The sequence below is a fragment of the Puma concolor genome, chromosome C2, assembly GCF_028749965.1.
Source record: "Puma concolor isolate L17-30 chromosome C2, mPumCon1.1.hap2, whole genome shotgun sequence".
NCBI lineage: Eukaryota > Metazoa > Chordata > Mammalia > Carnivora > Felidae > Puma > Puma concolor.
Window position 1 is genome coordinate 134,005,947 of NC_141675.1, and position 26,411 is coordinate 134,032,357.

The 26,411-nt window shown below is 38.4% G+C and overlaps 1 long non-coding RNA gene across 1 annotated transcript in view; it reads right to left on the reverse strand.

Moving 5' to 3' along the window:
• Nucleotides 1–327: 327 nt before the first annotated feature.
• Nucleotides 328–26,411, reverse strand: part of LOC147577547 (uncharacterized) — a 92,586-nt gene continuing 66,502 nt past the window's right edge. Inside the window, exons 4-5 of the long non-coding RNA XR_015240391.1 lie at nucleotides 1,301–1,412; nucleotides 328–866 (exon numbers count right to left, since the gene is read on the reverse strand). This is a non-coding gene — a long non-coding RNA (uncharacterized LOC147577547). The remainder of the gene's footprint in view (nucleotides 867–1,300; nucleotides 1,413–26,411) is intronic.

Here is a 26,411-nt window from a genome sequence, read left to right on the forward strand (position 1 = left end):
GAAATTATTTCTCTCTGCCTTTAATCCTGAAGATCTAGAATTCTGCTATTTAAGAAACAAACATGTTGTGTCAGAAGGAAGGAGAACATAATAGTAGACATCTGAATCAACTGTCAATCTAGTTTTCCAGCTTGTCATTGCTCCTTAGACACTGTGTGAAGATCTCTCAGAAATGAAACTGATTTACCATAAAATGTGCCTGTTTTCCATTAAATCTTGCTCGTGGCTCCACTGAGGCACTGAAGTTACCAACATGTCATGGGTTCACCCTGCAGGGCCACCTCTTGGTCTTGTTAGTCCAGAAAATGAACCATGCATAAGAGAGGCCTTGGGGAAAGAGATTTTATTTGCATCAGTTATTTTGCACATTGCTTAAACTAGAGATGTTAGCAGTTCTTTGAAGAGAGCAGCATTAGTCAGACCCTTGGGGGCAAGAGTGGGAAATGGAACTTACCCTCTCACATGCTTGATTGAAACATGTCAGTTGAGGCAGGCATAGGGCAGGACATGAGAAATCTGTTTTCAGAGGCTTGGTAGAATGGGTGAGGGCAGAATAATCCTTCATATCCTAGTTAAAATTCCAGAGCTGCTGCATGCCCATCATACGACTTTGATGGAGCCCTTTAACCTTCAAAATTTACTTTCTTCATATGTAGAATGGGCATGATGTGACTAACTCAAGAAGTTGTTGTTGGAATAAATAACATATGGAAGGTCATCATCCCAGTTGTGATCATCAGTATGTACACATAAATGTCATCAATCTTAATGATCATGATCCTGATGATTAGTTATTTTAATCCAGGCACTGCCATTTACCAGCTATATAGCTCTGGGTGCAGAATTCTGAGTTTCAATTTCTTCCACTGGAAAATCAAGAGAATCATATTTACCTTGCAAAGTTGTTTGGAGGACCAAAAATGGTGTATGGAAACTACCCTGTCCCAGTATCCAGACCAGCTCAAGTATATTCTTATGATAATTTGTTGTTCTCATTGCTTCCATGGCTACCTATTATTTACATAATAATTTGTTTATGCTTGAACTATGTCATGTTTGATATTAAGGTTGGCTCTCCCTGATATGATAAATTTTATACACCAGTTCATCTGATAAATGTTTACTTAAGAAATAGACAAGGCTTCTGTTTCACTAAGTGTCTGTTCCACCTCCCTTGGGCATAACTACTCAAAAGATTGTGGCTGAGAGTCAAACCAGTATCCTCTACTATGAGCAGGACTTATCAGAGCCACTGTGAAAGGGACGCCCAAAACATTCCCCAGCTTATAGAGATATTTACTTTCAGCAATTTTGTCAAGGCAGAAAACACAACCAGGATTAAAGTGTCTAGGGAACATTTTATTCCTTCTGGCCTCAACTTCCTGGGTGTCTATTGTCATATGCTGGTTTATCTGTAGAAGAAAAATGGACTTTACTGAATAGCATTCTGGACTTATTAGTCATCTAACCTACACACTTGATACCAGAATCTTGAGTCAATTGTTAATTGGACCCACATGGTTGTAACACATCTTTTAAACCGTGCCAAAATGCATTCTTTTCAAGTGGAAAGAAGAAGAAGAAGAAGAAGAAGAAGAAGAAGAAGAAGAAGAAGAAGAAGAAGAAGAAGAAGAAGAAGAAAGAGGAGGAGGAGGAGGAGGAGGAGGAGGAGGAGGAGGAGGAGAAGAAGACGACGACGACAATGATGGTGGCGGCAATTGAGAATACAGAGCTCAAAATATGGAAGAACATGTAGTTTCTTTTGAAATCCTAAGTACTTATTTTTTTTTGGCTCTATGGTGCCAGTCTATCTGACTACCTCTTCCTACCAATTTAACCCTCTTTGGCAGCTGTTACTTAAAGATTCCACTACCAGAATTGAAGTTGTCCTTCTAGAGATCTCTCTAAGGATCCTAAAAGCCCTACTCTTGAATTAGGTCTATTTTTTTCCTCACAGACCTACGTTTCTAAATGAGATTGGTGAACTAGTTGATGAAGTTGAAACTCCCCTTCAGGGAAGTTAGGCCTCTTCACTAACTATTCTATAATATGTTGGTTTCGTTGTCTTAGCCTGAGTTTCATCCCAAAAAAGAAGAGCCCATGACAAGGCGAAAGTAATTTGGGGGCAGTAATCCTAAGGAATAAGAGTAAAGGTCCTGGTAGAGTGCAACTGGGAACAGAAAGATAAACTGAGGTGTATTATCAAACCATTCATTACTGGGCAAGTGGACCTTGATCTTGCTGGAGACTGAGATGCTGTGTAAAATGTGAGTCAGAGTTGTTCACCTAGGGCTGAAACAATAGATGATTTGTCCAGTCTCCCATCCTCCACTGGTCAAGGGTTGCCCATTGAGATGTTAGCATTTTCTCCCTTTTGGGTTTGTCCATGCAGAAGAATGGCTGAACAGGTTCCCACAGGCATCTCCCCACAGAGGTGACAAAGAGGCCAGAGCAGAAAGTAACAGTGTCACAGGGCAGCTAAGATGAGGTACAGTCTAGTTTTCACCTGCCACTGCGATGACTGAAGTAAAAAGAGCTCCTCTGAGGTAATATAAAGCAAGGCACAGAGGTGACCTAATTGCTTATATGCCTGCAATGGTGTCATTCACATTAATAAGATTTTCTTCAGTATTTTGTCAACTCTCACAAACTGTAAACAAAACCTCATCACTTCCGTTCTAAAGCCTGACAGCAGAGAGCCCAATGCAGAGCTTGAACTCACAAACTGCGAAATCATGACCTGAAGTTGGATGCTTAGCTGACTGAGCCACCCAGGTGCCCCAATAGTTAATGTATATTTTTAAAACTTCCCATGGGTCCACCTTATTTTCAAATTATACATTTTAAAAGTAAATATTTTAAAATATTCATTGAGCAGTTATCATGCAAGATCTTTTTGAGGACAAGGCAGGAAACAAAAAGAATAAAACATATCTTCCCCACAAGGAGTTTACCAACTACTCAGGCAGAAAGGATAAGACAGATAATTTTAAAGGTTGAGTGAAGCTAATAAAGAGAGTAGGAGCAATACTGAATATATGCTAAATTTGTAGCAGTTATTCAGCAGATACTAATTAATGCTATAGAATCCTACACAGACATTTAGAAACATGATAGCCTGATCTGACATGGAAGGAAACAAACATGGATACAAACACATAGAAATGTTGGACAAAATAAAGTTAATCTGTTTTAAATACCTCTGCTCCAAAGAAGAAAAGAGCTATTTCCAGAAGTCAAAATTAAAAACTGCCTTTGGAGGAGTGCCTGGGTGGCTCAGTTGGTTAAGCGTCAGACTTTGGCTCAGGTCATGATCTCACGGTTCATGAGTTGAAGCCCTGCTTGGGATTCTCTCTCTCTCCCTCTCTCTCTCTGCCCCTCCCCCACTCATGCTTTCCCCCTCTCAAAATAAATAAATAAAAACTTTAAAAAATAATTTAAAAAATGGGCACCTGGGTGGCTCATTTGGTTAAGTGTCTGACTTTGGCTCAGGTCATGATCTCACGGTCTGTGAGTTCAAGCCCCGTGTCAGGCCCTGTGCTAATAGCTCAGAGCCTGGAGCCTGCTTCAGATTCTGTGTCTCCCTTTCTCTCTGCCCCTCCCCCACTCAAGCTCAGTGTCTCTGTCTCTCACAAATTAATAAACATTTGAAAAATGTTTTTATATTAATAAAAAATTAAAAACTGCCCTGGGAATCTAGAGCTGAGGTTTTAATGCCCATGAGATAATAGAGGCTGTGGCTTCATGGGGGTTAGAAGTGGAGGAGCTGGAATTGAGTCTCAAAATAATAGTCAGACCCACAAGGAGCTTCCTGGTTTATGAAAAAAATGAATCTAGAAAAATTATCCAACTAACCAAAGTAACAGGAAAATCCTGCCATATAGATACAAATTTAAACTAGTGTGTAGTACAAAATTTACAGCCAAAAAATTAGTAATATAATTCATACAGACCATTGTAATAGCTAGGGCTCATTCAGTGCAAAACTCAAAACTGATTCTTTTACATTTACAACCTAGGAATCACAGAGGCCCTCAACAAAATTCTTCATTGCAAATAGGTCTCCATAAAAAATTACAGTATGCATGAATAAATGAACTACCATGATGAGAAACAGCAGATGCAATAAACAGAAAAACTTGTCACTGTGACAAATGTAAAAAACAACTCTAAAATAAGTTTGTGTCAGTGAGCTTTTGCTGCATAACAAAACTCCCAACTTAAGCGACTTAAAACAACATCATCTCAATTTTTTGAGAGATAATATTTTTTATTCAATTTAAACTATTAAAAAAAACTGAGAAACAGTTCAAACATTTCTCCCACCATTCCCCATACCTTTGGTGACCACTAATCTGTTCTCTGTATCTATGAGCTTGATTGATTGAGTGATTGATTTCTTTATTTTTAGATTCCATATATAAAAGAGCTCATACAGTATATGTCTTTCTCTGTCTGACTTATTTCACTAAGCGTAATACCTTCAAGGTCCATCCATATTCACACAAATGGCAAGATTTCATTTCTTTTTATGACTGAATAATGTTCTACTGTATAGATTTACCAGTTTCTTTATCTATTCATCCAGTGATAGACACCTAGGTTGTTTCCATATCTTGGCTATTATAAATAATGCTGCAATAAACATAGGGGTACATATATCTTTTCAGGTTAGTGTTTCCATTTTCCTTGGATGAATACACAGAAAAGGAATTGCTTGATCATACGGTAGTTCTACTTTTCGTATTTTGAGGAATCTCCATACTGTTTTCCATCATGGCTGTACCACTTTACATTACTGCCAGTAGTTCACATGAGTTTCTTTTTCTCCATATCCTTGCCAACACTTGCTATTTCTAACCTTTTTGAAAACAGCCATTCTAGCAGGGGTGAGGGGTTTTGATTTGTATTTCTCAGATGATTAATGATACACAGTATTTTTCATGTGCTGTTTGGCCACCTGTATGTCTTTTTTAGGAAAAAAAAAAAGCCTACTCAGATTTTCTACTGATTTTTTATTTGAATTATTTTTTTGTTTCTTTTGCTATTGAGTTGTATGAGTTCCTTATGTATTTTAGATATTAACCCCTTATTGGATATATCATTTGCAAATATTCACTTTCATTCAGTAGGTTACATTTTCATTTTGTTGATCAATTAATTCTTTGCTGGGCAGAAGCTTTTTAGTTTGATGTATTCCCACTTGTTTATTTTTCCTTTTATTGCTATTGTTTTTGGTGTCAGATTCAAATAACACCTATGCCAAGGAGCTTACCATCTAGGCTTTCTTCTAGGGATTTTATGATACCAGGTTTCACATTCAGTCCTTTAATCCATTTTGAGTTAATTTTTGTATATGTTGTAAAATAGTGGTCCAGTTTCAGTCTTTTGCATGTGGTTGTCCAATGTTCCCAATATTATTAATTGAAAAGACTGTATGTTTTCCATTGCATATTCTTGCCTCTTCTGGGTTTATTTCTGGGCTCTCTATTCTGTTCCATTGATCTATGTGTCTGTTTTTATGTCAATACCATACTATTTTAATTACTATAGCTTTATAATATAGTTTGAAATCAGGGAGCATGATCCCTCCAGCTTTGTTATTCTTTCTTAAAATTACTTTGATTATTCAGGTGTTTATGATTCCATACAAATTTTAGAATTGTTTGTTCTATTTTTGTAAAAAATGCCATTGGAATTTTGATGGATATTGCATTAAATCTGTAGACTGCTTTGGGTAGTATGGACATTTTTTTTTTAATTTTAAAAGTTTATTTATTTATTTATTTATTTATTTATTTGAGAGAGAGAGAGAACTGGGTGGGGTAGAGAGAGAGAGGGAGAGAGAGAGCATGAGAGAGAGAGCATCTCATGCAGAATCTCATGCAGCACAGAGATAGACATGGGGCTCGATCCCCTGAACCATGAAATCATGACCTGACATGAAATCAAGAGTCCTACACTTAACCAACTGAGCCACCCAGAGACCCCTAGTATGGATATTTTTAACAATATTAATTCTTACAATCCATGAGCAGGAAATATCTTTCCATTTATTTGTGTCTTCATCAATTTCTTTCATTAATGTCTTATGGTTTTCAATATATAGGTCTTTCACCTCCTTAACTAGATTCAATTTATTCCTATTTTATTCCTTTTGATGCAACTGTAAATTGGATTGTTTCTTTTATTTCACTTACTAATAGTTTGTTATTAATATCTAAAAACACAACAAATTTTTGTGTATTGACTTTGTATTCTGCAACTTTATTGAAATCATTTATAGGTTCTAACAGTTTTTTAATGGAGTCTTTAAGGTTTTCTCTATATATAATATCATGTCATCTGCAAATAGTGAGTTTTACTTCTTCTTTTCCAACTTGTATGACTTTTTTTCCTTTTTGTACTTAATTTCTCTGGCTAGGAACTACAATACTACATTAAATAAAAGTGGCAAGATTTCATATCCTTGTCTTATCCCTGATCTTAAAGGAAAAGCTTTCAGCTTTTCACCATTGAGTATGTTAGCTGTGGACTTGTCATGAATGGCTTTTATTATGTTGAGTTATGTTCCCTCCATACCCACTTCATTGAGAGTTTTTATAATAAATGGATGTTGAATGTTGTCACATGCTTTTTCTGCATCTATTGAGATGATCATATGATTTTTATCCTTCTTTTTGTTAATGTGGTTTATCACAGTGATGATTTGTAGAGATGAAACCATCCTTTCATTCCTGGAATAAATTCCACTGATCATGGCATATGATCTTTTTAATGTACTGTTCCATTTGGCTTGGTAATACTGTGTTGAGGATATTTGCATCTGTGTTCATTAGAGATATTGGCCTGTAATTATCTTTTCTTATGGCATCCTTGTCTGGTTTTGGTATCAGGATAATGCTGGTCACATAAACTGAGTTTGGAAGAGTTTTCTCCTCTTCTGTGTTTTGAAAGAGTTCGATTAAAAATTGACATTAATTTTTCTTTAAATATTAGGTAGAATCCACCGGTAAAGCTGTCTAGTCCTGAACTTTTGTTTGTTCAGTGGTTTTGGATTATGGATTCAATCTCCTTATTAGTAATTGGTCTGGTCAGATTTTCTTTCTTTCTTTCTTTCTTTCTTTCTTTCTTTCTTTCTTTCTTTCTTTCTTTCCTTTCTTTCTTTCTTTCTTTCTTTCTTTCTTTCTTTCTATGTTTGTTTATTTATTTTGAGGGGGAAGGGGCAGAGAGAGGGAAGGAGAGAGCGAATCCCAAGCAGACTCCATGCTGTCAGCACAGAGCCTGACACGGGGCTCCGTCTTACAAACCGTGAGATTGTGACCTGAGCCAAAATCAAGAATCTGACACTTAACCAAATGAGCCACCCAGCCACCCTTCAGATTTTCTATTTCGTCATGCTTCTTTTTTTGAATATTATATGTTTCTAGGAATTTATTTATCTCTTCCAGATTGTCCAATTTATAGGTGTATAATTGTTTATAGTAGTCTCTTAGGATTTTTTTGTATTTCTGTGGTATCGGTTATAACATCTCCTTTTTCATTTCTGACTTTATTTATTTGAGTCCTCTCTCTTTTTTTTTCTTGGTGAAGTTATAGAGCAATGTAGAACAATACCCATGCAGTGATGGTGGGGGTGCAAATTGGTACAACCACTTTGGAAACTAGTTTATTATTCTCCTTAAAGTGAAAGTATATATACCCTATGACTACAAAGTCAAACACTAGATTATACCAAACAAATGTATGCTGTATGCACCAAGAAACAGGTCCAAGAATGTCTACAGCATTATTTTTAATAACCCCAATCTTGAAATTATTAATATTTCAATCCATAAAGAATAAATAAATGTATATATCATAAGATGGAGCACCATTAGCAATAAAAATTTTTAAATTACAAATACAAGAATAGAGCATGGATGAATATCAAGAACATAATGAGTAGAAGATAACAGACATGAAATATATAGTGAACAACTCTGTTTATACGGAGTTAAAAAGTCAAACGGAAGTACATTGCTTGGAGATGCGTGAATGCATGCATGCTTTGGTGGGAAAATTATAAACAAACATAAGGAAGAGGTCATCACAAGTTAGTAGTTTCTTTCATTGAGAGGAAAGTAATGTAGGAGGAAGCATTTGGGGCCCTTCTAGGTTTTAGAAATGTCGTATTTCATGACCTTGCTGGTGTTTTCATGAGCATTTAGTTAATGATAATTCATTACACTGTACAATTTTATTTTCTGCAAATCCCTACATGCATGTTACAGTTCACAATAAAAATGCTTTAAAAAAATAACAAAGGGATTTCATTATCTCATATGACGAGAAGGCTGTAGGTAGCAGTGTTCCATTCAACATTACAATACCACTGCTTTCTTGGATCACTATCAGTGTCACATGCATTAGTTCAGGCCCTCCAAAAGTAGACACCAAGACAGGACTAAATATGCAAGAGATGCATTTGAGACATCTGTCAGATAGGAAATTGTGGGAAGATAAAGGAGTTGGGGCAAGCTCTCAGCCCATGGTGCAAGTCTGTGGGAAAGAGAGAGGAAATGAAGAATTGGATAACTAGATTCTCAGACTTCAGGATCCTTCTAAGAAGCTTTGGCAAAGCCAATGAGGACTCCTCAAGCCAAAGTTTCCCTGCAGAGGAAAACTGCACCTTGCAGGAATTGACCTGTCTTTGTGTCCTTGCCAGGCTCAGTCCTGGGCTGAGAGCAGCCGGTGAGAAATGTGGACTTTAGGGAAATGCAATGATGGACTGAGGGGCCCGTATCTGGGGCCATCCACCAACGACACATCCCACAGCAGGAGATCTGAGCAGCACGTTTCTATGGCTGCTGCATCTACTGAAGAAGAGTGTAAACTGGGGAAACTGCAACATAGCAATGCAACTAAATAAGACGTAACACAATTTGAATTGCAAAATCACTAACTTCTGATGTTCATTATAAATAACTGATACACTAATAAAGTTTTATGATCATTCTAATCAGTAAATCCTTGAATATTTATGAAATGGTATAGAATGCTGTTATTCTACATTAAAGACTAGGGGAAAAACATGTCCTATCCACTGAGGTCTACCTGAGAGTAGCAGCTAATAAACTAGGCAATTCAATTCCTAAAGCTCTAAGAAGCCTGTTGAGCACTTCTGTTCAGAGTGTTTGACTTTATGAAACTAATATTACATTGTAGGTTAACTAAGTGGAATTTAAATGACAACTTAAAAATAAAAACTTTAAAGGGGCTCCTGGGTGGCTCAGTTGGTTAAGCATCCGACTTCAGCTCAGGTCATGATCTTGAAGTCTGTGAGTTCAAGCCCCACGTGGGGCTCTGTGTTGCCAGCTCAGAGCCTGGAGCCTGCCTCAGATTCTGTGTCTCCCTCTCTCTCTGCCCCTCCCCCACTTGCACTGTCTCTGTCTCCCCCAAAATAAACAAATAAACTTAACAAAAAAAAGCATTTGGCTTTATCTTTTAACACTGATAACCAAGATGATAGAAAAAGTTCCAGCAAGTGGGGATGTGCTAGTCTTTATTGGTGGGTGTCCTGGCCTGGAGTCCGACCACTCTGCAGAAATGTGAGTATTAATTAAGGGCATTTAATTTAAGTTTACCAGAATGTAAGAGAAAGTAAACAAGCTACTAACTCAATCCCATGTGATTTAATGGTGATAATATAGAGTGCAAAGAAAATAACTAGTTCTAATAATGTTCCCAGGGGTTCCCAGCCCCTTTACTGGAAGAAAGGAGGAAAAAGCAGGCATCCATGTCTAGCATTTAGAAGGTTTCTCTGAAATATTTCATCCTCTCATGGTATTTTTAATACCATAATTGTGCTATTTAGGATTCACATTTAAGAGTAGATCAAGAACTGTCAACACTTAAAGGAAGTCTGTAGTGGAGGAAATTGAGGAACTGTCCCATGTTTGTTCGTGGCCTGGTGTTTTACTATTTACATTCACAGAAGTTTACTAATCCTTGGGTTATCCCATGGTTTCATAGAGGAAATGTTCTTACCTTGACACTGAACTCCCCAAAAGCCTGGTGAACTTAAAAGAGGAAAATTAGTCAGAGTTGAAGCCAGGGGTGCTTTATCATATTTTTAAGTAAATATGCTGCTGTTTATTTACTGTAATGGTTCTAAATTTCTTAAGGCCATTTTCTGAGGCAATGGAGGTATTTCCATTTTAAGATGTAAAATGTTACCCGTGTAATAAACAACATGGTAGCACTTCTCTTTTCAAGTAAATAAAGTGAAAAGTTGAACCACTGAAGTTGCAACCAAATGAAGCAAGTCAGGATTCCTGTCCCACCAGGGAGAGGATGAGTTCAATTTCAGGTATTTTATTCGCAGGAACATCTTTCTCATACCTCTAGGTATGGGAAGAAGGATGCGCATAGATGTTAGAAATCTGAAAGGGTGGCTACTGATTGGCTGAAGCATCCCGCCTCCCTCTGTGAAACATGAAGGAAATTCATCCATCTCTCCCTGCTTTCATCTTCACTCCCCCCCCCCCCCCCCCCCCGGGCAGTCATGACTCATGCAAGTGATTCAGTCAGGTTCAGGCAGCCTGGTACTCTTGCTCAAGACTTTGAATTTTGAACAACACCAAGAAGACAGGACAGTCCAAATCTGTTCACAGTTACAGTAATAGTGCCAGTGTCTGTAGCAAAGCCACAGCTTCCTGTTTTTATGTTTTGTTTGGTTTTGTTTTGAGAGAGAGAGGGAGAGAATGAGCAGGAGGGGCAGAGAGAGAGAGAGGGAGAGAGTATTCCAAGTAGTCTGCACCCAAGCAGCACTGAGCCCGATGAGGAGCTCTAACTCATGAACTGTGAGATTACGACTTGAGCCGAAAGCAAGAGTTGGGCGCTTAACTGACTGAACTACCCAGGCACCCCGGTCCCCAGCTTCCTAACTTAATGTCTGCCGTGCTGTCTTCCTCCTGACCTTATAAAGCAGCACTGCTTTTTGTCTTTTTGCCAAGCTTTTTCTACAGTTTCTCACTAATTGTTGGAGTGTTCAACATCCTTCTAACAAGATTCCTTTTTGCTTAAGATTACTACAAAAGGAGTTTGGCAATAAAAAGCAACCTAACTGATAATACCAGCCAGGCAGGCAAAATTCTGCAAAAATTCTAATCCTAGCAAGGATCAGGGAGCTAAGGAATGTGAGGTGAAAGTTCAGTCACAGAGAGTTAAGGGAAAAGAAATGTCAGTGGGCAAATTGCTTGGAGCTCTCCTCAGGCAGCTAAAAACTAACCCCTCAGCAGTTCAGTGCACTCCCTTGCCATCAGCTGGTGAGAATGGGGACCCTTGTGTACCCCCTACTCTGGTAAAGTGCATCTCAGAAAATGGCTGCTACTGAATCTGCCAGAACTATACCAGCGTGTGCTAGTCTCTGGCACAAGAACAGGGCCAGAGAAAGCAGAGACTAAGAGGCTGTAAACATCAGGAACACATATGGGTCTGACTACTTATTAGTTAAAACTTTAGAGCAGGCAAAACTTAGTAAGGTCAAAAATATCTGCAGAGGGGTCTTTCTCCACTAAATGGGGCAGTGCCCCTTCCTCTGAGACAGAAGCAGATCTTGGAAAGATAAGGAGAAAGGGAAGCAAAGACGGAGGGAAGAAGATGAGGTAAGTTACACTGGCGGCTTCTGTTTTCTACTTTCTATATGACACAGGAAGCTAGAATATCTGCCAAGAATGAGGGAATGAATGGACAGAGGTTTGAAGAGTAGGTAAAAGCTTAGAATGGTCAATATCAGGGAAAAGTATGAATAAAAAGAACATTAAGGGGCTCCTGGGTGGCTTAGTCAGTTAGGCGGCTGACTCTTGATCTCGGCTCAGGTTATGATCTCACAGTTTGTGGGTTTGAGCCCCGCATCAGGCTCCATGCACTGGCAGACTCCATGGAGTCTGCTTGGGATTCTCTCTCTCTCCTTCTCTGTCCCTTCCCTGCTTGTGCATGTTTTCTCTCTCTTTCTCTCTCTCCAAACAAACAAACAAACAAACAAACAAACAAACAGACTTAAAAAAAAAAAAAAAGAAAGAACATCAAATGGTACTTAGGTCCAGATGAATTGAAAGTAACACACTTAAATGGATTCAGTCTAATTATGTGCTTTTTTTTCCAAGTAACACCTCACCCCGAAGTACTAGCTGTAAAAATAAAGGTCAGATTATACAAAAGCTAAGGACTATTGAACATTAGTAGAAGGCCAAAGGGGAATGGGGGCATTGATTAGAGGGATTGGGAATTTGATTAGGGATGTGGTAATAGAGGTCCTAGGTGAGTGCAAGGAGGGAAGTGAAACTGGGAAGGAACTGAGCAAATGAGAGACAGGGTAGAAAGCCAAAGCTGGAAAGGTGTGAAACAGGAAGCATGTGCTGAGGTTAAACAAACAAACAAACAAACAAAAACAGGTTTAGTTGCGAGGAAGGGGGTTGGACAGGTGGAAAAAAGTGACAGGGATAGGGCTTTGTGTCATAAAATGGAATAGCAGATTTTAAGATAATGTGGAGAAATGGAGGTAAAGGTCATTAGGGTAGGAGGTCACTGTCCCTGACATAAGGATGCCAGACACAGCATTCCAAGGATATTGAAGTTCCCAAGGACCATGGCGGGATTTGAGTAGAGAAGACATATATCAATCAGGTGTCAATTTCCTAAATGGGTATAGACAAGGACTGGAGATTCAAGGGGATCACTGTGAGGAAAGCAGCAGAGCTGAGATGCATGATTCTAAAAGGAAGGGTGACCTAACGCAGTGAACTGGAAAAGGAATACAAAAAAAAATTTTAAAGAAATAAAAATTAGTTTAAAGAAATGTTTTAATTACTTAACTGGAAAGCCAGAGGTAGGGTGGTTGAATCAAAGGTTCACCCATGACACCAAGACCTTGGTTCTTTCTGTTTTGTTTTTTTGTTTTTAAATGTTTCTATTGATTTATTTTGAGAAAGAGAGAGGGCATAAGTGGGAGGAGGGTCAGGGAGAGAGGAGAGAGCGAATCCCAAGGAAGCTCCGTGCTGTTAGTGCTGAGCCCAATGCAGGGCTTAATTTAATGAACCATGAGATCATGACCTGAGCTGAAACCAAGAATCAGACAATTGACTAACTGAGCCACCTAGGCACCCAGTTCTTTCTGTTTTTATTCTTAGCCCAGAGCTTGAACCTAACTTAACTTTGAAGTCTGAAGATGGCTTCCAGTACCAGTCAGAGCTAAATGCTTTCTGCTCACATTCAGGAGATAGAGAGACTGGAATCTCATCCAGCACTTTCGAAAAGAGGACGGAACTTTCCAAAATGCCTCTAGGAAACCTCTTTTTGTACCTCATTGACTAGAATTGGGTCACGTGCCAATTTTTAAATCAATCACCAGCAAGAGAAGAAAGAACTTCCATTAGACAAGACATGCCCAACTCCCCATATTACATTGTTACTTCTCAATAGAGTAAGAGTAGTTATTGAGGAGTCTACCATAATCTCCATTACTCACATACATCTGTGATATGAAGTTTCCTCAGCTTTTTCCCTTCATGTGGTAGGTCTAGAATGGGTAACAAATAACTTCAATTCTCTGAATAAATAAAACTCTGACTTTCTACTAAAGAATCAAGTTTACGTTGGTATCAGTTGACACACTATTCAATTCATTTGCATGGGAACAGAATCCCCACAATTGCAGATGAAGGTGAGCCCCACAAGCAGTACAGCAACAAGTTACTTTGCACTGCAGCAACCTTGTGGTCTCCGGCTAGGGCTCCAGGACAGTTCTTACATTCTTTCCACTAAGACTACAGAGATTCTCCTCCAACTCTGTATCCTAAATGTCATGTTGCTCCAGACTTAGGGCCCTATGTCCCACATGCTGAACTTGGAAACCATGAATGGTAGTTGGGCCTGAATGTCCGGAAGTCCTTACAGACACCTGAAGCAGGCACAGAGGTGATGTGGGTGGAGAGATAGGTGGGCAGACTGTGCAACGCCAATACAAATAAGAGATTTTTACCATCCTGTTTAAAAGCATTCGGTGGATGGGGTGCCTGGGTGGTTCAGTTGGTTAAATGGTCCGACTCTTGATTTCGGCTCAGGTCATGATCTCACGATTCGTGAGATCAAGCCCCACATCAGGCTCTATGCTGACAGTGTGGAGCCTGCTTGGGATTCTCTCTCTCCTTCTCTCTCTCTCTGTCCCTCCCCTACTTGTGCACACGTGCATGCTTTCTCTGTCTCTCTAAATAAAATAAATAAACATTTAGAGATAAATAAATAAAACCATTCAGTGGCTCCCACACACACAGAACAATGTGCCATGTTTTTGCAACTACATAAAGACTATTTGCCTGCAGGCAGGGCAATTGTACCAGTTTCACTGCCTCCTTGCACTCCGAATACATTCTTGACATCCCTGAACACTCCTTTTTATCTCTATGCTTTTGAAGATTCTTTGTCCTCTACCAGGAATTCCTCCCTCCACTTTGATAGTTAATTGCCCATCATTTATTATTGATAGCGCTCACTATATTAACATACTTAGCTAAACTCCACAACAGCCAAATAGCTGATGCTTCAAAAGAAAAATCCAGCCAGTATTCTCCGACTTTCTTATCTTGGTATTTTAAAAACCGTAAGTTGTTGGGGCGCCTGGGTGGCTCAGTCAGTTAAGTATCTGGCTCTTGATCTCCACTCAGGTCCTGATCTCATGGTTTGTGAGTTCAAGCCATATGTTGGACTGTGCGCTGGCAGTACAGAGACTGCTTGAGATTCTCTCTCTCTCTCTCTCTCTCTCTCTCTCTCTCCCTCTCTCTGACCCTCCCCCATGCGCGCTCTTTCTCTCTCAAAATAAATAAATAAACTTTTTAAAAAACAATTAAAAACTGTAAGTTGTTAAGCACATCTTTGTGGAAAAAATTGTCGGATTGTTCATTTTCAGCAGTCATATCATGCAACCACAGCTTTAGATCTGTGTGAATGATTGACATAGAGATGTGGTGCTAAATGAGGTGAAGTGAAGCAAACCAGTAGGGCAGGATGGAAGTGTCAAAACTGATGGCCAGTGTACATTTTAAAAATGTGTAGGCAGTTTTCCTGGAGGCCAAACCCACTGGGTGGCTTGTTTTTAAAATAAGAGCATAACCTTCTTAAGCAATTGTTTTGTTGTATGTAACACATATATAAAACCACCGTGTTAGGAAAAGTAGTCACTGCATTTACTCTGTTCTTCTGCTAATTAAACAGAATGATTTTTTTTCCTTTGTAAGATAAGAAAATCTTAAATGCTGCTCCCAGGCTGAGAGAACATTGGGCTAGTTACTCCCACAACATACTTCTGAGAGCACACAGCTCCCAGGCTGTTCTTGTCTGGCCTTGTTATTTCCAAATTATGTCATTCCTTTTACTACCAAGGAATGACACGAGCTTTAACTTCAGCTCTCAAAGTAAGGCTCATCTCTGTATGTAAATATCATTGGAGAAATAAACACAAAATTTAAAGCTCTCTCTCCTATTCCATTCCAAATCCCAGCATTGAATAACTGCAAGGCCAGGGAGAGAAAGGAAGAAGGAAAATGAACAGTTATTGAGTTCATATTAAGTACCAGGCAAGGGGGCACCTCGATGGCTCAGTTGGTTGAGCATCCAACTTCAGCTCAGGTCATGATCTCATGGTTTGTGGGTTCGAGCCCCATGTTGGGCTCTCCACTGAAAGCTCAGAGCCTGGAGCTTACTTCAGATTCTGTGTCTCACTCTTTCTTTCTCTGCATCTCCCCCACTTGTTCTCTCTCTGTCTCTGTCAAAAATAAATTAAAAAAAAAAAGTACCAGGCAAAGCTTTGAGATTGTAACTGCCCCCTGAGTAGACAGTGTCTGAGTCACCCCAATACCGTTCCTGTACAGTTCCTGGCACCTAGGCAGATGCTCTCTGAACATGTATTTACTGAACCAATGTAAATGCATTCCAGAGTTGTCTCATTTAACCCTCATTACCACCATCTGAATATGGAAGTATTTTTTTCATTTAACTAAGAGATTAAGTAACCCAAGGTCACACCAAAAAGGCCTGAATTACAAACTAAGGATGTAAGACACCCTTAGGATGTAAGGATGTAAGGCATCTTAGGAGTCACCTAGAAAAATGCAAATTTTAATAAATGACACGAAACATCCAGTGAATTTTAAGTGACTATCTTATACAACACATCGCCATAGAAGTGAAAATCAAGACAAACATATACATCCAAGCCTAAAACATTTGAGATAATGAGTTTGACCAGATGCACACTAATGTATGGAATGCAGTTGGACATTTTGAGAGTATTTTGAGTATCCCTGCAATGTGGCAGGAGCAAAGATGACTAAGCAATAGACCCTGCCCTTAAGAATCTCAGCAGGGGCGCCTGGGTGGCTCCCGACTCTTGATTTCGGTTCAGGTCATTATCTTGTGGTTTGTGAGATCAAGACCTGCATCCGACTCCACACTGATGGCACAGATCCTACTTGGGATTCTCTCTCTCTCTCTCTGCCCCCTTCTCTCTCTCTCTCTCTCTCTCTCTCTCTCTCTCTCTCAAAACAAATAAACATTAAAAAAAAAAGAATCTCAGCAAATAAAGAAGGTAAAGAGAGAAACAGAAGTAGTATAATGAAGCAGACCCTATGCTTACAGAGCTATGAACCAAGTTCTGTAGGGGTGCAAATGACAGAATAAATAACTCGGCACTAAGGAGGAAGAGGAAAGAGCAAAGTCACAAAGGTCCCACTGTGGAAAGGAAACCATGAAGGGGCCAGGGGGTGCTTAGGGTATGTGGGAGAAAAGAGTAGATAGAATATTGGAAATGCAGGTTGTTATCAGATGTGAAGGGTTCTGCTTACATCCATTTGCAAAAGTGATAAGGATGATTCTGTTCAATATTTTATGCCAAGTACCCAGAGGAAGATTTGTGTTGGTTGACCCCGGCATCAGTATATATCTCCTATCGGGTAACTTCCTTTAAATTCCAGGGACTTTTTTCCCCAAACTTCTGGCTTCCTTCTCTGTCTTTGACCATTATGGAAGGACAAACAAATCCAATAATTGAATCTTGATCTAAACTCATAAGCAATAAACTCAACAGCATAAAAGTATGATATCTCCTTAGTACTGCAACAAGGTAAGACTTTCCTCTTCCAGTTGATGAAACAACCTTCTTTTCATGATAGAAAGAGTTAGCGTATAAGAATTTGATTTAAAAAACACACCCAGGACAGCTGACCTAGAGCACATAGGTCAACAAGTTGGGTGGATAGGTTAGAACACTAAAGCATAATTAAAACAACTTAGGCAATTGTTTTTAAATTGACTTTTGAGAAATGATATGAGGTTTCACATTAAGGATATTCACATGGCTTTAAGAATATTGCTATAATCTTCTTCTGCTATAAGTAGCAGAAACTATAGTGTTGCCTAATATTTGAGAGGCTCTTGTGCCAAATACTCCCACCACATAGCTTTCCTAAGAGCAGGGAAGTCCCCAAGCTTGTGTGTACCTAACTCTGGCATGTGTACATGATTTCACTTACCAAGGGATAAAATGAGTCACATTTGAAATTGCTTCATCCCATGAAAGCCAAACAACCAGTCCATTAAAAGAAGAAGAAGAAGAAGAAGAAAAAAGAAGAATTCAGTTTATTTCACAGAGAGTTCATAGGCTAAAAATCCATATCCTATTCTAATCTACTGAGGCAAGAAAAGTCTTCTGCGTGGTACAGCTTTCATTCTGTTTTTCGGGGGTTTTGTTTTATCTTGAGGAACCTGTGTTTCTTCAAAACAGCAGAACAATTCTTCCTGCTACAACTTTTTCTTCATTCACGGATATGCTTCTAGGATTCTATTTCCTGATATTCTTTTCCTCTTTCAGGCAGACCCACATTAGTCAGAGTTGATTTCTAATTATTGCTGTCATGGCTAGCTCCCTGTATTGTGCGTCATCCTCCCTTTTCTGGGCATAATCCCTAATGACACGTACTTCACAAACTCTCCTACTTACCACAAGGGGGTCATTTTAAAATTCACCTAATAGGACCTGGTGCATTCTGTGCTAAGTTTCCACATTTTCTGCTCTCTCAAATCTGTCCAAGTTGTCTGTCCCTCCTTGTTTACAGCTTTTTTCGCGTTTGAGGGCTGATTCTCCAATGGTCATTAGGTAGTACCCAGAGCTTTCAGGGGCACATCTCAGTACTTTCTCAGATTTTTGTTCCATCGGATGAAGTCAGTGTAATACGTTCTCTATGATCTTGCCTCTCCTCTGATAATGGAAATCTTCGGTCACACGTCTTTTTATTGGCAGCAGTTGGGGTGATTTAAACAAAAAAAGAAATTCATTGAAAGGATATTTGGTTGTCCATACCCTCAGGAAGACTAGAGAACTATGTTCAGAATGAGCAAATAAAAAGGGAGCCTACACCACCAAAACCATAGCTGGAATCATGCCACAGATCCAGTCCAGCGAGGACACAGCCACCTATCAGGGCCACTGCCAAGGATGTCCACACTGCAGCACTAACACTGGCCCCACCACTGCCTTGGCTGCCAGTGTGCACACTAACAACACAGCCAGAAAGAAAGATTTCCCTGACATCCCCAACCCTTTGTTTGTGTCAATTACTTCTGACTGAAAATCCAAAATACACAGGTCTGATTGTGGAGCCTAAGAACCAAGGCCCTCACTCAGGGTGGTTGAAAATGAGGCTTTAGGTCTATTCAGATTCTGTAGTGGAAGATGACCTCTCTCACCTAAGAACCAGATAGTATAGGTTTTTTTTTTTTTTTTTTTTTAATGTAGGAAGGGAATTCAGATACTAAGCAGACAAAAAACAAACGAACAAAACAAACAAACAAACCCTGTATTTTCATTGCAGTACTCTGTCTTATGGAATAAATTGACCACATATCTATATGCTCTACTATAGTTGGGTTCCTAACATGGAATATATCCTTTTCGTTTTCCTTCACCTAGCACTGCAGTTCCTAAACAGTACCTTAAGGTACCGCAGGTGCCACAGAGAACTCAAAGAATTCTAAATAAAAATTTCAAGGATGGCACAGAAGTTCCTGTTGGCAACCACTACTATCTCAGGGTGATTCACAGTGTCATGAGACCATGCTACATTCCCTTTAGTGACGTTTCTTTTTTGGCAAAGCTGGGCTTTCAGCGGTTGCTGTAATAAAAAGCAAATCCGCATGAAAATCAATGTGGAGCAGGAAATAAGAATGGCAGTGTCCAGACTGATTCCAAGACTGGTGAGGGTTAGCAGTGCCCAAAAGGCCCACACACTGATGAGTGTTTTAGTTCAAAATTGAAACTAGGTATTACTTTTCCTTTTACGGATGTGTACTTGCTTTGCCAATAGCTACATATTTAATAAAGTGTTCAAATATAATAACTTAATAAATGCAACAATTAAGTATTTCTTTTAGCCCAGGTCTGTTGTAGAAAAATTATTAGGATACTAATGGTGATATCAGGAACCAAAACAGTTTAGGAAACTCTAAACTAGCACAATGTCTATTGATTTAAAAAAATAAATGCTTTAGGTGTGCCTGGGTGGCTCAGTCAGTGAAGCACCGACTCTTGGTTTTGGCTCAGGTCATGATCTCCCACTTTGTGAGTTCAAGCCCTGCATTGAGCTCTATGCTGACAGTACTGAGCCTGCTTGGGATTCTCTCTTTCTCCCTATCTCTGCCCCTCCCCCACTTTCTCTCCCTCTCTCTCCCTCTCTCTCTCGCTCTCTCTCTGCCTCTCTCTCAAAATAAATAAATAAACCTTTAAAAATAAATAAATACTTTATTCTTCAAAGTCCTGCATTGTTCGTGAGAAGCCAGCACTGTCCTCTCTCAAAGGCCATAGCCTGTCACTCATATGATAGGGCTCAAGTGGATGCCTAGAATTTCCATAAGCAAATGACACAGCTTGGAGAGACCAGGAGATAAAGGTACAGAGGAAATACTAGCAAACACTGAAAGCCTCAAGGGGCAAGGACAGATTTAAGGAGACTCCCAATCTTCTAGAAAAGACACTCGTGTGCCTGTTACCTTGCATGATTGTACATTATTGCTGCTAGGGAACATTAAAATACCTCTCTCTCTCTCTCTCCATATATATATATATATATATATATATATATATATATATATATACACACACAACATATAATATATAATACATTATATATTATATAATATATATGATATTAATATAAAATAATATAATATATATGATAGAGATTGAAAATTTATTCTGACAGAGAAAATATGATTGTGATTCAGGAAACTTCCAAGTTTGGAGAGAATATTACTTAGTCTATTTTAATTATCTTGCTTATTGACATTTCCAAAGATAGTATCATGTTTATGGATGAATTCAAAGCAGAGTACAGATAATGACAGAAGAACTTTACACAGTCATTAAGCCCAGCTTTCTCTTCCACAAAATGAATATATTCACCTAGCAACTGGCTTTCCAGAACTCTTCCTCTGTGTTGATTTCAGGCTTTTGGTATCCTCAAGAGTGACTTTTGTACATAGAAAAAATGATCTAAATGGTTTTTTTACTGAAATTAGTTCAATCTATTAAAGTCACAAATGTAAAAGGCCCATTTCTTTATTGGGCTTTTAAGTTCAACTTGCAAATATTATTTTCTCATTTATAAGTGCAGTAAGTTTTAACAGAAACTTTTAAGAGTTCTTTGAATTATATTCAATCCCACATATACTCTTGAATAAATAAATAGATTCAAACATGTTAAACTGCATTAATTAATATATTTTGGGGGCACCTGACTGGCTCAGTCAGAGGAGCATGAGACTCTTGATCTCCAGGTCATGAGTTCAAGCCCCATGTTGGGTATAGAGATTACTTAAATAAAACTTACAAAAATATTAGAACATATCTATATAATATTTATATAGATATATTCTAATATATATTTATTATCTATGTTTTTTAAATATTTAAGATGTATATTCTAATTTATATATATGTGTGTGTGTGTTTGTGTATGTGTATATATATATATATATATATATATATATATATATATATATATATTCTCTATGCTTTTTAAATATTTCAGTAGTCTGACCTAATACAGAAAACCTTCTTATTAATTGGTATTCTTGTTCACCTAATAAGCTTATTAATAGTGTGATTCCCAAGTTCTCTTAAAAGTTACAAATACACAATTAAAAACATAACAAATGTTAGTTTCCTTTTTAATACAAAATATTAATACTTGGCTTCAAATCCCGTAACTATTTCAATAATTCATTCCAAGGCTTCCCAAGGCTAAAGCTTCCCAGTTAACTGAACTTTCCTGCCCACTAGGGAAGAATTTACTAACTCAATTAACCAAGGTAACTTGTGATTACAAGATTACAGCAATCTCAGTTAATCAGTAGACTTGAAGCTGCAAGCAAACAGAGCAATTCTTCTTACCACATCAATGACATACCAAGCTCCTTTTTATATCACCATGTCACGGGCCTCAGAACTTGAAAGATTGGTCTTAGATAACAGGTGCAAATAAATGTCTGTTATAACTTCCATACAGTCATTATGAATGTATAACAATTAATAATTTTACCACAAAGCCCTCAGGTATAAGATTGCAGCAAAACTATTTTTTTCCCTAATCTAGTAAAATCTAATCCCTTATCTTGTGTGCAAAAGTCTTTAATATCTTAAGGAATCTACTTCTGAAATCATTGTTTCACTATATGCTAATTTGAATGTAAATTAAAAAAAAAAAAAGTCTCCAATATCCTTTAGATTCTGTGAAAATCCCAAGCATCTGTACAGTCCAGAACATTCAGAAAACATTTTTCTTATCTTTAGATTTCTGTAGTCACAGCTGATGTGGCTATTGTCCAAGTCCACCCAACCCCTTGGGTCCAGCCTCCCTGAAGCACCAGCCCACCACTCCCATCAGCAGTCTTACCACCACCTAGGAGCACCAAATGGGAGCTCACAGAATCACAAAATCAAAATCAGCCGAATTCCCAAATACCTCCCTAGATCAGCTCCAGCTCATCTCCACCTCTCCTGACCTTGGAAATAACTCCACCACTGGCACAATCGAGCCCCAAACTCAACTTTCAACACACGAATCTTGAAGGGAATTGCCTTCTGGAGAGCAGAAAACTTTGACTATTGACCCAGCAATGGAAACACTGATCAGGTTATCATCGTAGATGGTTGCAGGATAAAATGCCTGCAGCAACGAGGACAAACCATAAATTAATATCTCAATAAATTGTCTTGCCATGGAAGCTATATATTTGTCCTAATAATGAGTCTCTTTAAAACATTTTTTAAAATTTTTAAAATTATTTTTTATTTATTTTTGAGAGACAGAGAGAGAGAGAGAGCATGAGAGGGAGCAGGCTCCAGGCTCTGAGCTATCAGCACAGAGCCCAATGCAGGGCTTGAACTCATGAGCTGTGAGATCATGACCTGAGTCAAAGTTGGATGCTTAACTGAGCCACCCAGGCGCCCCAAAAACATTTTCTAGGATTGCTTTTATATATGATTTATTAGCTATGCAAGAGAAATGGCTCCTTTCTATAAATCACACCCAAAGATGTGTGTGTATAACTACAGAATTAATTGCAATCCTTTTAGAATATCTTAGATACTACACAGTTTGTGGTTTATAAATCATGTAAGTATAGAACTATGATGTGATCAATATTTAGTAAATGCTACTTTGAAAGCAGCTCATAATTACAATTGCTAAAGACCATTTTAGTGAGTTTTTAAATTCCAAAAAAAAAAAAAAACACCCTACAATAAAAACACAACCCATATGTCACCCTTACTGTTCAATATTAAAATTATCAACTCTCAGAAAATTCTTAATTCAAAAGCACAACTGTTAACAGGTAAAATTTGCTAAGTAACATCATGACTCAGTGGAAAAGTCATGAGAATTTTTTTTTTATTTTGTGGGGACTGACAATCATTAATTAATAAATGCAGAGAATTTATTTTAAGGAAAAAAATTGGGGGGAACCTTAGTGGCTCAGTTGGCTAAGTGTCCGACTTCAGCTCTGATCATGATCTCACAGTTCATGAGTTCCTGCCCCACATCAGCTCTGTGCTGACAGCTCAGAGCCTGGAGCCTGCTTCAGATTCTGTGTCTCCCTCTCTCTCTCTGCCCCTCCCCTACTCTCTCTCTCTCTCTCTCTCTCTCAAAAACATTAAGAAAAAATTTTTTTAAGAAAATTGTTTTTAAGTTAAACATTACTGATTTGTATTCGTTTATAATTTTAGGAAACAGGTTACATGATTAATTCTTTCACCTGTTAAAAATTATTTTTTTTAATGTTTATTTGTTTTCAGAAGGAGAGAGAGCACTAGTGCATGAGCAGGGGCGGGGCAGAGAGAGAGGGATAGAGAGAGAAAATCCCAAGCCAACTCCAAGCTACAGGGCAGAGTCTGATGCAAGACTTGGTCCCATAAACCATGAGATCAGGACCTGAGCCGAAATCAAGACAGACATTTAACTGACTGAGCCACCCAGGTACCCCTTAAAAATCATTTAAGAGAGACTACAAAATTAAATAAATTCAGTGAAGATGCCAAAATTACAGAACAAGATAGTTTAATGAACAATCATTCAATATGTAGTTGAATCCATGAATGTTTCTTGATAATAAACATACAAATAAATAAATGGGGCTGAAGGGGAAGTCCTTCCTTAACCTGAATGACAACTATTAAATAGAAGAAACAATAATGATAGAAAATCACTATTTTGCAATCATGACAATAATTGATTCATTCAAGAATCATCAACATAGACTAGGAGGTCATCAATGGATAAGAATTTGATTAGAATGTGAAGAGAAAGAGATTATTTACATCATTTCAAATTATCTCCTCACAGATGGTATTTCTGGCCCAAGGATCCTGGCATGAAGCCCAGGGTGACTAGAGCCCACAGACAGTAAGAGGGACATCACAAAAGGGAGAGAGCCAGGGGAGTGGCCACCTGATTCTATTAATATCCTTATTTAAATATATGACTGTCTTCAAAACCACATATACATGGTACAGACTCCAGAAAGCTTATAGCTCAAGCTAAAAATAAAATAAAATAATAATAATAATAATAATAGTAATAAATTTTTTATTGCTATGGCACCTGGGTGGCTCAGTCTGTTAAGTGTCTGACTCTTGATTTCAGCTCAGGTCATGATCTCACTGTTCTTGAGATCGAGCCCCCAGACTGGCTCTGCCCTGACAGTGCAGAGCCTGCTTGGGATTCTCTCTCTCTCTCTACCTCTCTCTGCCCCTCCCTCACTGCACTCTCTCTCTCTCTCTCTCTAAATATATATATATATATATATATATATATATATATATATATATAGCCAAGATTTTAACTTCCAATCTCCACAGGTGAGTCAGAATTTGCAGTTTAAGTCTAATCAAAATAACTTTCTATAAACCAAAAACATCACTCTTTAAATGAATATAACTGAGCCTAAAGTCTTTATAATATAACCACCACAATGTCCACATCTACTTCAAAATTCCTTGGCATATAAAAAACCAGGAAAATATGACCAAGGAAATTCTAAAAGGAAAAATAATCAATAGCCTCAATGCTAAAATGACCCAGATGTGGGGAATTATCAAAGATTTTAAAGAGCTATTACAACTACCCTCAATAAAGTAAACAAGACATTAAAGATCTATTTTAGGGGTGCCTGGGTGGTTTGGTTGGTTGCACATCTGACTCTTGACTTCAGCTCAGGTCATGATCCCAGGGTCATGGGATTGAGACCCAAGTCAGGCTTCGTGCTATGCGTGGATCATGCTTAAGGTTTTCTCTCTCTCTCTCTCTCTCTCTCTCTCTCTCTCAAATAAATAAATAACGTATTTTTAAAAAGTTACCTCTCTCCCTCTCCCTATCTCACACACTTTCTCTTTCTCTAAAAAAGAGAAAAGAAAGAAAGAAAAAGGAAAAAAATAAAAGAAAGAAATTTCCACTTTTTTAGGGGTGCCTGGGTGGCTCAGTTGACTTCAACTTGAGCATCTGACTTGGGCTCAGGTCATGATCTCGCAGCTCGTGAGTTGGAGCCCCATGTTGGGCTCTGTGCTGACGGCTCAGAGCCTAGAGCTTGCTTTGGATTCTGTGTCTGCCTCTCTCTCTCTGTCCCTCCCCTGCTCACACTGTCCTTCCTTTAAAAATAAATAAACATTAACAAAAATTTAATTCCAGCTTTTTTTTTATTTAAAAAAATTTTTTTAATGTTTATTTATTTTTGAGACAGAGAGACACAGAGCATGAACAGGAGAGGGGCAGAGAGAGAGGGAGACACAGAATCGGAAGCAGGCTCCAGGTTCTGAGCCATCAGCCCAGAGCCTGACGTGGGGCTCGAACTCACGGACCGCAATCGTGACCTGAGCTGAAGTCGGACGCTCAACCGACTGAGCCACCCAGGCGCCCCTAATTCCAGCTTTTTTAGCTACCCTGTTTGTGGTACTTTGTTAGGGAAGCTCTAGTAAATTAACACAATAATTTGCCTTTAAACTCGAGGAAGAACCTAGCATCTATTTCCATGGGAACAATAGCCAAGTAAATGAAAAAATGAATGGTGATGGTGTCACAGCACCAAGAAATATTAAGAACATTTTGCTCTACAAGCCGTTCGCTAAATACACACATTCTAATTCAGCCTGACAGGGGGAGAAGAATGGCAGCATGACCTAGCTGAGATGTGTGTTGCAATCAGAAAGGACACAAGGATCTCTGTGAACTATTCCAACTTTGCCAAATACAAAACGACATTGGTCTGAATGCATCTGTAGCCACGTCAAGATTTCAAAATGATGAAGCAGCAGAATTCTGAACCACAGGCTGAGCAGCCACGTGAATTTCCAGAAGTGAAGAGTTTCTTTCTTTTTCTCCTTTAATATAATTTATTGTCAAATTAGCTTACATACAACATCCAGTGCTCTTCCAAAAAAAGTGAAGAATTTCTTAAATGAACCATTAAAACTGTATCAAAAGCAGGCCAGAGGAGGTCAGAGAAAAATGAGGTCACATAATTCTAAAATAATGTATTGTTCATGTTCAGTTTCAATGAACCAATTATTTCCATGTTTCTAAGAAGTTTCCTGTGCTCTGATGTGAAATTCCTAAACACAAAATGTCAACAAGTAAACTCATTTTTTTTTTTTCCTGGAAATTACCCTCTGGTTGATTCAGCTTTAGTTTCTGGTGTCATCATCCTCAGACTCACCCAAACTAGAATTACAGCTTTTTGTAGATCTAAGAACCAATCCTTCTCTTCCATTTCTTTATATACAACACTATCCTGAGATTCCCAGATAACATTTTAAAACTGTCACCATT